Source organism: Curcuma longa, chromosome 11 (genome assembly GCF_044706935.1).
Source record: "Curcuma longa cultivar G26 ecotype Majalengka, Jawa Barat chromosome 11, ITB_CL_G26_1.1, whole genome shotgun sequence".
Taxonomy (NCBI): Eukaryota; Viridiplantae; Streptophyta; class Magnoliopsida; order Zingiberales; family Zingiberaceae; genus Curcuma; species Curcuma longa.
The window spans coordinates 1,495,032-1,512,283 of NC_133871.1; the positions used below are offsets into that span (position 1 = coordinate 1,495,032).

At 36.0% G+C, this 17,252-nt stretch overlaps 1 pseudogene; it reads right to left on the reverse strand.

Moving 5' to 3' along the window:
- Positions 1 to 3,550: 3,550 nt before the first annotated feature.
- Positions 3,551 to 17,061, reverse strand: LOC141841396 (uncharacterized; annotated as a pseudogene).
- Positions 17,062 to 17,252: the final 191 nt, after the last annotated feature.

The following is a 17,252-nucleotide window of genomic DNA, read 5'->3' on the forward strand; positions in this document are numbered from 1 at the left end:
TAATTATAGTAGTTATATAATTGTAATAATTATAATTTTGTAGTTATTATAAATATACAACTGTAGTAATTATAATAGTTATTATAATTATATAGTTGTCGTAGTTGTTTAAGATAATGTTAATTAATATTGATTAAAATAAATTATTTATGTTGTATTAATTATAATTTATAATTATTATAATATGATATTGATTAGAGATAAAGTGTTTATATTATAAGAATTATAAATTATAATTATTATAATATAATATTAATTATTATTAATTAGAGATGAATTATTTATATTGTAATAATTATGAATTATAGTTATTATAATTTAATTTATTTGTGTTGATCTATGCTGTCTTGAAATTTGGAGACAAGAAATGGGAAACACAGAAACGGAAAACGGCAATAGTTGAAGTTTTCAGATTTTGGAAACGTCGAAAACTTTATCAAATACTGTGAATATTTCCTAGATTATGGCATAAGTAAGATTATGTTGCACATGAAAAAAATCTGATTGTGGGTATTTTTCAAACTTAAAGTTAAAATTCATCAAATTTGATCATTTTTTGTAAGTTTTCATGGATGAAAATGTTTCCCAGCGTTTCAGAAATGAAGACTTCAGTGTAAACGCCGTTTCCAAATAGCATAGCATAGGTGCTGAAAATAATTGAAGTATTTATATTATAGCTGTTATAATAATGTAAAAAATAAAGGTAGTTTGGATAATAAAAATATATTGGTGTGAAATGGAGGACCGTTTGATACTATATAGGCTATATATTAATTTGGATGGATCAATTCGAATGGGTCAAGTCGGATCAGATTGAAATAAAAATATTATCGGATGTCTCCGAAGAGACATCCATAATTCGGATGGATCAAGTCATATTAATATTTTTTTGCAGAAAAAGAAATAAAAATATTATTAAAAAATTTTCAATTTGAATCCATTCGAATTCGAAATCAATCTAAAATTTTAAACTCGAACTTGAATCTGCCTCATCCACCTAACCTCGCAACCCGCTTAATTTGAAAGAATTTTTTTGATATTTCCTCTGATAATTTTTTATTTTTATCTTAATATTTTATCATTATCATATTAATATTATATAAAATATTTTAATTTTTTAAAATAAAATTTAATTTAATTCTAAAAAATCTTTTAAATCCTAAATTCGAATCAACTCAGATCAATCCAAATCCGATCCTAATTAATTGAAGATTTTGAACCTAACTTGAACCCGAAAAATCTCAATCCTAACTTTTTTTTTTTTCCGATTTGGATCGGGTCGGATTGATAGATCCGGTCAAATTTGGACACCCTTAATTAATACTATATGAAACAGGACGTTATTTTGACTATTCGAATAAAAAAGGATAATCATGGATAAGATATTTTGACTATTCTAATAAAAAAGGATAATCATATACAATATAGGATTACGTATATAATAGATTTAACGTAGCTAGAGCTTATCGAATTGTTCTTTTTCATAGCATAGGTGCAAGACTATGAACTTTGCAGGTGTTTTTGTAAGAACTCAACCTAGTAACTTTCACCCGAAAACTAAATTGATACATTCGTGAAGTTTCAATTTGAATATTTTAATTTGTTTTATGGGTAAAGAACCATTTTATTACATAATGATACTTTATAATTAAAAATGTTTTTCTTTTAATATTTCCCTCTCACATAATCCAATGGTATATTTATTTTTCTAAAATAATTATATTTTACATTGTTAATTTTTTGCTTTGTTATTATTATTGTTATTTTGATAATTCAAATTTTCATATCCTTATATATTAGATTATTTTTGGAAGGTAGACGGTCTTCCTCCGATTTGTCCACCAAGTACATCTGGATACGCGCACGCGGTACTGCATCAACGGCCAACCTCCATAGATCTATCCGTCATTGTAGGATTACTCGGATTTTTAACCGAGTACTTTAGATCATGGATTCCTCAATATAACTTTACTCCAAATTAAGCGTTCATGCATATTTCAGTTGAGGATCGATCCATTATGCTCTGTGGATCCCCAATTTTTTTGTTTTTGTTATCTGGTTTGTTATTTTGTTTAGCCTTTTGGCGTTAAGTTTCAATCTCTAAAATTTATTAAATTTACACTAAATCTTCAACCTTTTGTATTTACCGTAAGCTTAACATATTACGGGCTGAGTGTTAATAATTAAGAATGAAAATGATATGAATTTCAGAAGTTTTGAACACATGGGACTCCCACAAAGGAATTCTCTGACGGCGCCAACCAACTCCAATTTATGGCGAGATTGTGTGAGTTTGCGGCAAACTCATGGCCTCTCTGGCAGCGTCTCTGCAAGGTCACAGCTGTGCCGTTGTCAAGGGGTACAAATGAATTGAACTTATTTATAAGTTTTTTAAATTGATTTAAAAAATATTTAATTTATATTTAAAATTATCAAGCCAATTTGAATATGCTCGATAATTTTTTTAGTTAAATTCGAATCTATAATATTTTATTCGATTATTCATGATTCACTTGAGAATCGAATTCAAATGGAACTAATTTAAATATACTTAAATTAAGATATGAATAATTCAAATCGAATTCAAATTATAATTCGATTATGTTCGAATTCAAGATTCAAACAATTCGAACCGAACTTGAGTTCAAATTTTATTTTGAACCGAATGCGAGTCAAAATTATTTATATTTTTAAACTTCTAATTGAATGTAAATATTATATATATATATATTTCAAACTCGAACTTAAATATAAAAAATTTCATATTATTCAACTTGATTCAATTCATTTGCACCTCTAACCAATGCGATAGCAAATTCATGGTCATACTGCAAGATTAGGGTTGTCAATTTCACGCAAGATTCTATTAGAGATGATGAAAAATTCATTCCCACCCTAAGTGGATGAGAAAACAAGACAAAATCAATCCATGAATAGATTTAGAATTAGATGATAGTTCGTAACCTTTGCGACTACGAATTCATGGGCACATCGTGAATTTAGGGCTGCCAATTTAATGATAAACAAAGTTTTTTTTTAAATAATTCAAATATTTAATTCTTCCAACCAATTAATTCTGAAAATGACTAATTTGATATTATAAAATTTTTAATTGATTGCGAGAGTAAATCAAAAAGCGTGAATGACACATCACTATGCAGTCAACATTCTATAATTATCTTCCAATTGAAGGTAATTAATCCACAATGTATCTTAACTAAAAATCGATCCATAAATACATAATTAATTGTGAAAAATATTTTTACACCGTACCTAATAACACAGTCAAAAAAAAAAAAAATCACATTAGAAGGGCGGAAAAGATGAAAGAGAGCCATCATCCATTTACTCCTCATTCGTCCTCCATTTTTTATCCCCATACTTTTTTTTAAGGAGGGAACGACCACCACCATCGGCGTAAAAAAAGAAAAATATATTGATTCTAGTACAATTCATCCTTTCTCTCATTTGCACCTTAGAGTAAATAGGGTGTAAAGATGAACTATAAGAGATAAGTGCAATTTTAAACATTATCTTGAGCTAACGATAAACTCACGAAACAAATTAATACAGGAAACGAACTTGACAAATATTTACACTGTATTCCATTTTAAATCTGAGAAATTAGGCACAAATGGCATGAACATTGTTTTTCTACCACAAAGCACCAACATGAGATTACTTCTCCATCAGAAATAATGGGAACTGAAACACTGCAGGATTAGCACACAAACACACACATGTAGTAGAAATCCAAACTCCAAATGATCTACCAGAAGTGACTTCAGAATGCCACTCTTGTTGGTGAGAGCTGGTTGAAAGGAACACCTTCGCCAGTCCTGTAACAAATATATATTGTAATCTTCAACTTGCTTTCAAAATTAATACAACAATAACAATCAAAGCTTTTATCCTACTAAGTGCAATCGACTATATGGATCCTCCTACACTATTGAATTTAATCTTCTATTATATTATCATTTATTTTAAAAAAAATTATTTTATTTTATTGTTGCTAATCAAGTTTTCTTTAATTTCTATTTTCCTCTATTAATATGCATAGTTGTCATGCTCTCATTTCACCCAACTGGAACATTTATTTTATGCTTAAATACGTATTTGCACCATCCTAAACTCAGCTCTTAGAATTTTTCCTTAATAGTCGCAATTCTGATTTTGTATTAATGTTCTTGTTTCTTATCCTATCTATCCTAGTACATCTGCACATCTACCTTAATGTCCTTATCTTTACAACTCGCATTTTTTACTTGTATGCTTACTTCATTGTTCAACATTCATTCAGCTCCATGGAAAATTAGGAAAAGATAATCTTTTCCTTCTCTTCAATTTTACACTAAAGAAAATAGAGAGAAAGTATAGCTTGGTAAATCTTTGTCACTTCATTTCCTTATTATTTTTCTCTTTGTAAGAAACATGCTCTAACGTTCAATTACTTGGATGGAAGAAAAAAAATACAAATGCACATGAATGATAGAGTTCCCTATGTATTTTTGTAATTTCTATCTCTCGTATCTCATATCCAAGCAATCAAACCATAAGCTTTTCAAAACAATCTTCAATTTCATTGCAAAGGTGCAAACATAGTCCCACATCTAAAACACATGGGAAAGATCATGGGTTTAAAAGGATGGAAAGTATCTCCATTGACATAAGGCCTTTTGGGGAGAACCCAAGAACAAAACCATGAGGGCTTAGGCCCAAAGTGGACAATATCATGCTATTGTGGAGATACAGACATTCTTGGGGACCCTACAATTGGTATCAGAGCGAGGCCGCTCTTCACCGGACTAACCGCCGGATGAGTCATGATCCGGATCTAACCATGTGGGTTGAACCTTAAAAAACAAAGGAAGTAGAGGCTCCCGTGTTTGAGTCCTGGTTGCGGCTGGGCAGGAAGTCCTAATAGGTCGGGTAGACCGAGGGGCATGAAATCCTGGTTGCGGCTGGGTAGAAAGTCCTAGTAAGTCGGGTAGACCGAGGGGCATGAAGTCCTGGTTGCGGCTGGGCAGGAAGTCCTAGTAGGTCGGGTAGACCGAGGGGGCATGAAGTCCTGGTTGCGGCTGGGCAGGAAATCCTAGTAGATCGGGTAGACCGAGGGGCATGAAGTCCTGGTTGCTTCATTGGCATCTCTAGGTCTCAAAGCTACTTTAGTGGGTAGACCGAGGGACATGTAAATATTTACTTCCTCTCAGTTTAGATATCAGAACTCTAATGCCTTCTTTACTTGAAGGTGCAGATGAGAAATGATGGATTGCATATAATGAACGGGCATATTAGAAAATCCATCCGTGGATCAGTTTTTAGGCAGTTTTTCGTTCGCCCAAAATCAAGCCGAACAAGATTTCCCTCCTCCCTTCATCGTCAACCTGCTCGAATCTCTCCCACGGCACTGTCACTCACGGCCGCAAGCAGCGAGTGATCTCACAGTTGCTAATGAACCCGCAGCCACGACCTCGCCGGAGTCTCCTATTTTCGATTTTTCCTTTCCCTCTCCTTTCCTTCCTCTTTTCCTTTCCTTAGGGATTCTTTTCCACCTTGGATTCTTTTCCTTCTTCAATCTGCAACTCGGAGTAAATAGAGCATAAATGTATTTCTTTTTCTCTGTAACCCTTGGTTATCTTATTTCATCCTAAAAAATTTCAATATCCCAGATGAGTGAGGAATGTAAATGATGAAACCATTTCTGTTAAGTCCAGTTAGAATCTCTTTTAAATATATTCATCCAGTTTAATCCAAAACATAGCATCATCATAGTTTATCAATTAGTGAGCCACCATCGTCTAATTGTTATCTTCTTTTGATTGTCTTATCAACTCTATTTTCATATTGGAGAGTGTCTTGATGCAAATCAATATTTGTGAAGCTGTTCAACCAGGAGGATTAGAGTTAATAGTTGTATGAGTATAGATTTAGTCCCACTAATCACTGAGTATTACATCAGAGTTTGATAGATATGAGTATAATGATTCTCCTAAGAAAATGACTATTTTGACATAACATGCTTATTTACATGGTTTACTGCAAGGAAAATATCAGCAAGCCTAATTTATACCAGGCAATACTCGATTTAGTCAGATTGGTCCAGGGGGAGGTATATACTATAGAAAGCTTCCAATAACAGAGAATAGATTCTCTATAACACCTTCCTATCTCACCCTAGACAAGTGTCGTATGACATACATAACATGTTCGTTTGTTAATTTGAAATGGAAGGAATATCTATGACCATGTCGACATCTAAATATTCATAATTTCATGAACGTACCTTCTTTGAAAAGTTTGGGACCAGTAGCTACAAAATCAGTTGTCTCTTCTACTGGACAGGAATCTCCCACTAACCTGCAAGTCATAGGTTACACTCCATCAATCCCTTAAATTTCTACCTAGAAAGGAATGTATTGTCACCTTTCAGCTTCGGAATTAGAATGGAAGATGACTTTGCTTCTTGTTGGTCTGTTTGAGTGATTTCTACTGCTTGCGGGTCTTTGCCACCATTGCCTTTGGCTTGTTCCTAGCAGATATACATAACGAGAGTGCATTAGTTCATGCTAATTGCCTATCACAAGAAACATCCATATCATTTAACTTACTACAGGTTCTTGTACCATCCATCCCGGAATACTGTTATTGAGAAGACCGATATATTCTTCCATTGCAGCCTCTGGATTCATGTTCCCAAGCCTTTGCCAAGCATGCCTAGGAATGTAGAAGAACCAGGGTCCCCATTAGATGCATATTTCATTTTTACAGTCTGTCAGTTTAGAAACGAGAATATGTAACCAAAGCTATGATGTTGAATCATCCCGAAGTGGACAAGGAGGAAAGCATGATGTAGCAGCTTTCTGAAGAAGTAAGTAAAGCTACAATGACTGTCAGGAAATTCATCCTCCGAATGAGAAGATAAACATCTGGAAAAGGTAATTCATAAAACAAACATGCAAGAGGGAGGGGAAGTTGAAGAAGGTAGGTAATTTTCTTATGTGACTTGTCGCAAATTGGAAGAACCAAATCCTGAAGCCTAATTCACAAATCTATGCAGGATGATTTCCTCCTGGAAGTCCCATAATTCAATCTCATTCCTTCCATTAATTTTCACATCCAAGCTTTTCAGTGTCAACCTAAAATATAAAGCAGTTTAAAAACGGACAAGCAAGCAGTAAATCAAGAATATTACCGACAGAAAACATTGAACCGTAACCAAGATATGTTCTGTTTCTCAATAGCCTCTCAAGATATAAACCCATGATGTACCACCTTAAATTGGCACCAAAGTATGCAATAGAGGTGCATCGGAACTGACATACTAAGAGAACTGGAGTATGTTTTCTTTCCTCAATTGCTTCTTCATAGTTCTGACACATCTATGTCATACCATCATTAAATTGGCACCATGTAGGGAAGGCAAATGATGATCAAAATTACTCAAAGAAAGCATATGCCTATAAATTGATAACTTGGCTATGTTTCTTTTTGCAATAGCTTCACCATACTTCTGACAGACCTATGTTGTACCATCACTAAATTGGTACCAAAGTAAGTAAAAGAGGTACATAATCAAAGTCATCATCAATCAGAGATAAGTTCACTTTGGCTACTACTTCCATCCAATAGACTTTATTTTTTAAAAACACCATATCTCCATACATGTAATTTCTACTATTTTCTCAACTAGTATTGTGTTTAGTGACCTTCCAGTCTCAAATTCAAGCAAAAATGTAAACATTGAGGAAGAAGCCAAAGGAATAAAAGAAAGTCATCACTTAGACAAAATGATTGAACGATGTAAAAGAAAACACTTTTCTGACTGATATAATTATTATATTTGAGAGGTATCCTAAGAAAATCGCCTTATGGTTGTACTATTTATTGGATAGATAGAAATTCACTATTTGAGTACACATTCTCTATGTATTTGATTGGATCTTAAACTCATTTACTGAATGTCCGCAATACGATTTATAGCATTAGAGAATTTGTGATTGGATCACAACTAATGAGCATCTCTACATGTGCAATTATGAATGTATTGAAATTATTCCTAGTCGATGAATTGATAAGTAGGGATGTCATCGATTCTGTTGAGACTAGCATATGTTTTAAAAGTTTACCAAGCAGTTGTTCTTGCTGGCTGGAGACATTGGAGGTTAAGAGTTAAACGTGGATGCTAGTTAAAGGTAACTAGTTCATTGGAGTGACCTACTATGAGACTTCATATGATTCTATTCATATAGAGATATATTAATGAAGATCTCAATGCAGCTTAAGTGTAAGTTTCCTTTAACTTACGATATTCAAGTCATCTTGGTCATAGAGACTTATACTTTGACATCTTAAGCAAACATTTCTAAGGAGGTGTAGACCCGTGATAATTGAGTGTAAGTCGAAGTGCCCAAAGATGTTTGGATGACCCACAGATGATTTACCGCTCCTTAAAAAAAGAGATGTATACCCTGTGGTCGCTTGTCAGGATTGTTACTTGAAGTCTTTGGCCAAAACATTGCATGTCAAGTATAATACTCTTAGACACATATATAAGTAACTTGAATCCACAAAACAAGAAAGCAAGCTTGAACTAGACGTAACGTAGTCAGCATAGTGGGGGCTGACACATATAGGTCATGTCTTGAACTAAGCGGGTATAAGACGGTGAAAGGAACAAAATACATTTCATTGTAGCTGCTGAAGAATTTAGAAATGATTCTAGAATCAATCGTTAATTTTTGATTAATTGGATGTTATGATGCACTACTAGGTGTCACTCATGATCGTTCCGTAATTAATTGTTAATTATGGACGACTACCATAACCGGGAACCTATTAAATCACACGCACTACAAGTTTCTCTGAAGGACTTAAAACGCGTTTGAGAATTGAATTTTTAAAACGAGAGAAATAAAGTCTGGTTGGACCGAACAAAGGGCAAAGATGATGGACTTCGAACTAAATTGGTTTGGTTCTAATGAAATATATTTTGGCAGATCAAAAGTAATGATGGACTTCATCTTATGAAGACGAAATGAACCAAATTGGTTTAGTTACAATCCAAACAATTTAATTTTTAACTAAATTGGACTAACTAGGTTTGGTTTTGAACCGAACTTAAGTTAATCGATTTATGGGTATTGGGTATTGAGTTAAGAGATGGGGTTTTGGATTAGATCTAAATCCAATAAGATGTTGTATAAGATATGACATTAAACTAGGAATGGACGGTTGAGATTGAAACTAGATTTAATCACAACTATCCATCCATCCATCTTAACTCAAAAACCCAGTTTGCTACAGTAATTCAATTTGCTACAGTAACCTTAAATAAAAAATCTTGCCGCCGGTTCTAAAGGTTTGGTTACCCACACGAGAATTGAGTTAAGAAAGGAAATCACAATCTCCTTTAAGAACAGAGCTCACCGCTTGCAACAGAGGACGCAATAAAAAAAACCCTAACCGCACCACTCGATCAGCCTCCTCCCAGTGAAGGCTCGTCGTCGGCCAGAAGGACAAGGGAAAAGGTGTGCGCCTGCCGCCTCCTTCGGTGGTGAGCGATCGGACAACCCTAATCGCGATTTGCTTCCTTGTGCGCTTTCCTTCCCCTCCCCGATAGCGAGAACGCCGCCCAACCTGCACATCTGGTCGCCAACCGAGATAAAGAAGGAACCTTAACCGACCGACTTCAATTTTGGCGCGTGAGAAAAGGGGCAGAAGGGGGTTTTTTTTATTCAAGTTTTGGGCACGGAGAGCAACCGAAGGAATAGTGATTTCCATCGCGTGCCGCTCTCCTCACTCTCCCAATGCCTCTCCTATCAACCGTTGGGAATCTACATCGGAAATACAATTGCCGACTATAGTTAGAAAGTCCCGGAAAACGAACGCGACGTGTGTTATTGTGTGTTTTCCGATATTAGAGTTTTTTCTCGTATCGACTGTTGTCGATCGTCGGATAGTACCGAAGACAGTGACACAATTCGTGGCTTGGGAAGTCGTCCAAACGAGAGCTTGTCGTGGATCATCGGTAAAGGCGGAGCTTTGACAGAGCCGCTTGATTGATGTCATTCCCGTTCAATGTCATACGTCAAGTATACTTAGAATAAATTGTTATTCTGAAAAAATTTTAATTTTCAGTTATGTCATGTACATATTGTATCCTGCATGCGTGTGTTGCGGGTGTTGTAATAATTAATTTGAATTATTGTTCTTTCTTCTGCTGCGCACATTTGTGAAACGTGTAAACACGCGCAGCACATCGGATTGAACCTAACAATAATGATCGGCATTGTTTCACAGTTGAACCATCCATTTGACATTCACAAAATGCTCTACTTAACATGATAGGGCTTTTGAATTTAGCAATCATCATATCTATTCTTACTCAAATGTTACTAAAAATAAGACTAATCTAATCTACCCATGATTTGAAATCTCATACCATACCACAAAATGGTAAATAATATTATTCCGATAAATTATCGAAACTCAATACTATTTAACACCAAGTCACTCCTGTGTCACTATCTCAATCGTGTCGATGATGAGTATCATTTTATGTCAACACTCAACACCCCTTAGAATTCTAATATTGAATTTGTCTCCGTACAATATAATGTCAAAATCATAGCATTCTAGATGGAATACAAATAATGAACTTAGATATATATAGTTATTTTTGTTTCCTTCTTCATCTCCTTCCTACTTCCACCTTCAATTTACCACTAGCACCATATGTCAGAACATCAACACAAAATAGTATCGTTTTATCTTATACCATGCCAAACAAAATGATCAAAACATATTGTTCTGATAAATTATCAAAATTCGATATTATTTGACATTATGACACTCCTATGTCATTGTCTCAATGATGAGTATCATTTTATATGCCAAGACTTAACATCCCTTAGTATATGAAAATCAAATTTGTCTCTATACAAAATAATGTCAAAATTATAAAATTCTAGATGGAAAGCAAATAATGAACTTAGGTATATATAGTTGTCTTATTTTTTTTCTTTCTTCGTCTCTTTCCTACTTCCACCTTCAATTTACCATGGACACTATAAGTCAGAATGGTGACATCAAATAATATTGTTCTAGTCAAAGAACACCAATATGACTCGAGATTTTGAACCCTGGATCCACCAGAGTCATACTTAAATGATTTGATACCTTAAGATAAGTATAATTATTAGCTATAAAAATATATTTCCTAGAATAGGTCCCTAAAATCGGTATATAAATAGGGTCTTGTATCTTGTAATAAAAGATAGATTTCCTTATGTTATTTTACATAACATGGTATCAAAGCCTAGAAATTAGGGTTAGGTTTTCGACGCCGACTTTTCCTCGCGCCACCTCGCGATCGCGATTCTCGATTTCCCCCTTCCCTTTTCTCTGCTTGCTGCCACTCTACTCGCCGATCGCGATCACGTTAGCCACTGCCCGCACGCTCCCCTGCTCCGCTGTGCCCTTCGCCGGCCTCCGTGAGGTGGAAGAAGGAGCAAGCGAAACCCTGGCCGCGAGCTTGCCCTACCTTCTCTGCCCGAAGACGCGCCGGCCGCAAGCTTGCCCTGCTTTTGCTGCCCGCGTGGAGAAGACCAACGCCGCTGCCGTCCTCTGCCATTGATGCCTGCTAGCTTCTGCCGCTGCCGACGCCCAGCCTCAGATTTGGTATGCTTAGCTTTGGTTAAGGCTCTTCTTCCTCTCCACCTCACTTCACCACCGGTTGTTCTTCTTAGAGTTCGGGGTTTCCCATCATCAGAAAGCAGCCGGATCCAACATTGCCTTCATCCGGCCATCTCATCACAGCAAGCTCCACAACAACCCCTCCACATCAAGCCTTTGATCTGCGAGTTCTTGGGATTTCCCAACTTCATTTTGACCTGGACAGCTTCATTCTTTATCCGGGACAACTTCTTCTTCGATCCGAACAACAGTAGGCTTCTTCTTCGTCTCACAGCAGTAAGGTAAATCTTTCTCTGTGAGTTTGTTCGATCTTTGGGAGTTGCGTATCTTTGGACTTCCTTCAGTAAAAAAATCAGAGTTATTTAGCTTCTTTTGCGAATAAAATCTTATGGCTGAAAATAAACCTTCTATCGTGATGGATATGGTGTCTGTGGTGTCTAAAATTACGGATTATAAGTTAAATGGTTCGAACTATTTAGATTGGAGTAAAATTGTCCGTCTTTATTTACGAAGTATTGACAAAGATGGGCATTTGACTGATGACCCGCCACAAGATAATTCAAAACAGACTTAGCTTAGAGAAGATGATCATTTATTCCTTCAGATTCGGAATTGTATTGATAATGAGGTGATTGATTTAATTAATCACTGTGGATTCGTTAAAGAATTGATGGATTGTCTAGACTTTTTGTACTCTGAAAAAGGAAATCTCACTCGTATGTATGAGGTTTGCAAAGCTTTTTACTGTGTGGAAAAACAAGATCAACCTCTGATTAATTTTTTTTATAGCTTTTAAAAAGACATATGAGGAGCTTAATATGTTGCTACCCATTAGTCCTGATGTGAAGGTTCAACAACGCCAACGGGAGCAGATGGCTATCATGAGCTTCCTTGCTGGGTTATCACCTGACTTCGAATCTGCTAAATCACAAATTCTATCTAGTTCGAAGGTCCCCTCGTTACAAGAAGTGTTTAGCTGCATTCTCTGTACAGAAAATACCACACATGTTCCACATAGTGGTGCTTTGGTGAGTCGCAATAATAATTATGTGCCAAAAAAATCAACTATTCACAATAGAAACAAAGGAGAAGACTCGCAAGACTTTGAAACTCAAACATCAAATTCTAGTGGTATTATATGTAACTATTATCGTAAGTCGGGTCATATAAAGTTTGAGTGCAGAAAGCTTCAGTACAAAAATCAGCAAAAACATCTGGCTCATATTACATCCACTAAAAATCCCTCTGATAAACTAGTGCTTATTTTTGCAGATGAATTTGCCAAGTTTTCTCAATATCAGGAATCACTTAAGTCTTCATCTTCCTCTGTCACTGCTATTGCTGATTCAGGTAACCACAATATATGTCTTGTTTCCTCATCCTCTCAGCGGGTCATTGATTCTGGTGCCACGGATCATATGACAGGTAATTCTAGTCTCTTTTCTACTTTCACGCACAAATCTAACACTCCTATTGTTACTTTAGCTTATGGGTCTTCATTTTGCATTCGTTAGTCTGACACTGTCAATCCCACTCCTTTGCTTTTTTTATCCTCTGTCTTACATTTATCTAATTTATCCTTTAATTTGCTCTCTGTTAGTCAATTAACTCGTAATCTTAACTGTTGCATCTCTTTCTTTCCCGATCATTGTTTATTTCAGGATCTTTTGACGAAGAAGACTATTGGTAAAGGACATGAAAATGGAGGTCTCTACATTCTTGATTCACCTGCCCCAAGATCTCTAGCTTGTTCGGGTGTAAATTCTCCTTTTGAGGCTCATGGTAGGTTAGGACATCCATCTCTTCCATTGCTCAAGAAACTTTGTCCACAATATAGTAGCATGTCTTTATTAAATTGTGTCATGTCAGTTTTCAAAGCATCACCGTCTTAGTTCAAGTCCAAGGATAAATAAACGTGTTATTAGTCCTTTTGAGTTAGTTCATTCTGATATTTGGGGTCCTTGTCCTATTCTGTCTAAACTTGATTTTAGATATTTTGTCACTTTTGTGGATGATTATTCTCGTATAACTTGATTATATTTAATGAAAAATCATTCTGAGTTATTTTTTCTATTTTGTGTTTTTTGTACGGAAATTAAAATTCAGTTCAATATGTTCATCCGTACTTTACGAAGTGATAATGACAAGGAATATACGTCCAATCTATTTCAATCTTATACGAGTCAGAATGGTATGTTTTATGAAACCTCTTGTATTGATACTCCATCCCAAAATGGTATGGCTGAACGTAAGAATATACATCTTCTTGAAACTGCATGAACTCTTTTATTTCAAATAAATGTTCCCAAGTCTTTTTGGGCAGATGCGGTTTCTACTGCATATTTTCTCATTAACCGTATGTCATCCTCTATTTTTCATGGTGAGATTCCTTATAAAATTTTATTTCCTAACAAGTCATTGTTTCTTGTTACCTAGGATATTTGGTAGCACTTGTTTTGTTCGGGATGTTAGTCCACATGTCACTAAATTAGATTCCAAATCTTTGAAATGTATTTTCATTGGTTATTCTCATCTTCAAAAAGGTTATAGATGTTATTGTCCTAGTATTAATAAATATCTTGTTTCAATCGATGTTATTTTCATGGAAGACACACCTTATTTCTCATCCTCACATATCATGACTTCTCAAAGGGAAGATGATGATGATTTATTGGTATATTTTGTCACATCCTCCACACCTGTCTCAGAATCGGCTCTTGTCAAACCTCCTATTGTTCAAGTATACTCCAGGCATCAATCTCTTGATTCATGTCCTACACCTACTACTTCGTCATCAGATCCAATTACGAATAATGATCTTCCTATTACATTATATAAAGGTAAACGCCAGTGTACTTATCCTATCTCTTCGTTTGTTTCTAATAATAGCTTGTCGTCTTCTTCTTGCTCTTTTATTGCTTCACTTGATTCTGTTTCTGTTCCTAAAACTGTCTGTGAAGCCTTATCTCATCCTGATTGGAGAGATGCAATGATAGAGAAAATGAAAGTCTTGAATGATAATGGTACTTGAGACTTAGTTGATCTACCTGCAAGAAAATAAGCTATTGGATGTAAATGGATATTCACTGTTAAAGTCAATCCAGATGGGTCAGTTGCCAGATTAAAAGCTCGTCTTGTTGCTAAGGGTTATGCTCAAACCTATGGTGTGGATTATTCTGATACGTTTTTCTCCTGTTGCAAAGTTGATATCTGTTCAATTATTTATTTCTCTTGCTGCTACTCATCATTGGCTTTTACATCAACTTGATATCAAGAATGCTTTTCTTCATGGTAATCTTCAAGAGGAGGTGTATATGAAGCAATCTCCTAGTTTTGTTGCTCATGGGGAGATGGAATGAGTTTGTCATCTTCGGAAATCTTTGTATGGTTTGAAACAAAGTCCTCGTGCTTGGTTTGGAAAATTTAGTCAGGTTATTGAAAAGTTTGGTATGAAGAAAAGCAAGTCTGATCATTTTGTGTTCTACAAGCAGTCAGAAGCTGATGTTATTCTGTTAGTTGTGCATGTGGATGATATTGTTATCATTAGAAGTGATACTACGGGAATTTCATCTCTCAAATCTTTCATTCTCACTCAGTCTCATACAAAAGATTTAGGAGTGCTAAAATATTTCTTAGGTGTTGACGTTATGAGAAGTAAAAATAATATATTTCTATTTCAGAGGAAATATGTTCTCGACTTAATAACTGAGACAAGAAAATTAAAGGCAAAGCCTTGTAATACTCCGATAACTCAGAACGTGGACCTTACAGTAGATGGAGAATTATTTGAACATCCAGAGAGATATCGAAGATTGGTTGGAAAGTTGAATTATCTTACCTTGACTCGTCTAGATATTGCAAATTCGGTTAGTGTTATTAGTCAGTATATGTCATCTCCAACAATTCATCATTAGACAGCGTTAGAGCAAATTTTGTGTTACTTGAAGGGCGCACCCAGACGAGGTATTGTATATAAAAGTCATGGGCATACTCATATTGAATGTTTTTCAAATGCAGATTGGGCAGATTCTAAAATGGATAGGAGGTCTACTTCAGGTTATTGTATTTTTGTTGGAGAAAATTTAATATCATGAAAAAGTAAAAACAAAAACAAAAAGTTATGTCACGATCCAATACAGAATCAGAATACAGGACCATAACACAGTCTGTGTGTGAAATAATATGGATATATCAACTGTTGGAAGTAGGATTCAAAATGTCAGTACCAACAAAACTATGGTGTGATAATCAAGCTACTATTCACATTGCATCAAATCTCGTATTCCATGAGCAGACTAAGCACATTGAAATTGATTGTCATTTTGTTCTTGAGAAAATTCAATAAGGCTTGATCACTACAAGATATGTAAAAACTGGAGAACAATTAGGGGTATCTTCGCAAAAGCTTTAAATGAGATCCGAGTTGATTATCTTTGTAACAAGTTGGACATGATTAATATCTATGCTCCAACTTAAGAGGGATTATTAGCTATAAAAATATATTTTCTAGAATAGGTCTTCTAAAATAGGTCCTTGAAATCAGTATATAAATAGAGCCTTGTATCTTATAATAAAAGATAGATTTCCTTTTGTTATTTTACATAACAATAATAATTCAATCTAAGAAAAAAGACAAAGAAAGTAAAAGAAGAAGAGACCACCACATACTGACCACTTTGATCGAGCAGAAACCATCAAGGTCATGGGTTTTGGCTCATAGCAAGGCCCCTCAGTGGCAACCTTGTGTAGCCCATACAACAGAAGTTGTGCTTCATCGCTCAGTTTCGACACTGCATCTCCACCTTTCTCGCTAGCAACGAACTCCGCTGCGACCCCGAACAATTTCTCCAGCTCACTCCGCTCAATCCCTTCCCAATCGTCCTCCCCATCCAACAGAAGCCCGTCTTTCTCTTCCACTGCGCTCATATCTTCGTTTTCTACAGCATTTGCTCCACCCAATTCCACAACTTCCTCATCCCGGACAAACCCTTCTTCATGCTCGATGAAATCCCTCTTTGGGAGGAACTCCCCTGCGATCTCCTCTTTGTATAGATCCAACCGTTGTGGCTCGAAACCGAAGGGCGGGGCAGGAGGCGAGTTGCGAGCTATCTCCTCCTCCGCGGTCGGATGCGCACTGGCTCCGTGTGCAGAAGGACCGGCGGCGATGGCGGCGGAGGAGTCGAGGGCGGAGTCGCCATCGTCGCAGTCTGTGGCGACGGAGGCGATTTTGCCGATGAGGAAGGCGATGAGGATGGAGATGAGGCCAGTGAGGAGAAGCTCCAGGTAGAACTCCATCCTCCTCCTCTAATCTGCTTCTCTCCGCTCCGCTTCCGATCCTCGGCGAGGAGTAGAGAGAGAGAGAAATAAGCGAGAGAAACGGTCTGCTTCGGCACACACTCTCTCTCTCCCTCTCTTCCAAGTGGGCCCAAGCAGCGCCGCCAAAGTTTGTCGTCTTTCGGTGGTAAATTTGGCGCGCGTCGCGGTCCACGTGGACTAGCATCGTGGGGCTTTTGGAATAATCTATTTAAATTTACCAAAGGCCGCACCCAATTTTT